A 1,188-nucleotide genomic window follows, 5' to 3' on the forward strand; every position below is an offset into this window, starting at 1 on the left:
TTCATGGTGCCGCTTGCTTGGTGGTGCCCCTTGCTTAGTGGTGTTGTAGACTCTGGGGCCTTTCAGAACTGGTGTGTATATACTGAGATCATGTGACAGATCATGTGACACGTAGATTACACAAATATGTGACTTCTGAAGGTAATTGGTTGCACCAGATCTTATTTAGGGGCTTCATAGCGAAGGGGGTGAATACATATGCACGCACCACTTTTCCGTTTTTTTTTTTTTGTTTTTTTAAACAAGTCATTTTTAAAATTTCACTTCACCAATTCTGACTATTTTGTGTATGTCCATTACATGAAATCCAAATAAAAATACATTTAAATTACAGGTTGTAATGCAACAAAATAGGAAAAACGCAGAGGGTGAATACTTTTGCAAGGCACTGTGGAGCATTCCCCACATGACTGGAGGACATCCAATTTTTGAACAAAGCAGAAGGTTCCTTCACCTTTTTCTTTTAACGTGGGTAATACTGACTGACCTTCCCCTTTTCTCTGTCACCTAGTTGACTTCTCAGGAGATGTGGGAAGTTGAAAAACAAAGCTGAAGCATTTCCTCACATAACTAACTCCTTTGAATAAATCCCCTTTTTAAACAAAAGATTTTAAGATGACCCTCACTCCATGCCTCTCACAGGTTTATCGGAAACCCGAGGAGAACACAGGAGAACAGAGGGAAAAGACCTAACCATTTCCATCATAACTGTTTTGAACAAACAAAATAAAAGGTTCTAGACCTGAACCAGCCGACCTTCCTCCCACATGGCACTAGTTGCCTGATGTCTGAAGAGAGGTGAGTAGAGGTTAGACGCAACAAAACCACTTCCCTCATTACTTTTAAACCAAACAACTTTTTAATGGCTGAACTAGTTGACCTCCAGTCTCTCTCACTAGTTCACTGGAAGAGAGGAGAACAGAGGGCTGGTGGTGTTTGAAGCCTGGACTGCAGGTCATATTAACTTCCCCAGTCACTTCCCCGGTGTTTCCTCTGCTGATTGGGCCTGTTTATCACATTAGGATAGAGGTCAAGGATGGGGTCAAACCAAAGCCAGGCTAACCAACAGAGACACTCATAAACACTGTCCAGATCCTCTGATCTTGTCAGAAACATGCGAAAGTGTTGGAAAGTGTTGGTGGAATGTCATTGTAGTTAAGGAGGTTAGAAAGTGTATGTGGGATTTAA

The sequence above is a fragment of the Oncorhynchus tshawytscha genome, unplaced genomic scaffold (genome assembly GCF_018296145.1).
Source record: "Oncorhynchus tshawytscha isolate Ot180627B unplaced genomic scaffold, Otsh_v2.0 Un_contig_5856_pilon_pilon, whole genome shotgun sequence".
NCBI classification, from domain to species: domain Eukaryota; kingdom Metazoa; phylum Chordata; class Actinopteri; order Salmoniformes; family Salmonidae; genus Oncorhynchus; species Oncorhynchus tshawytscha.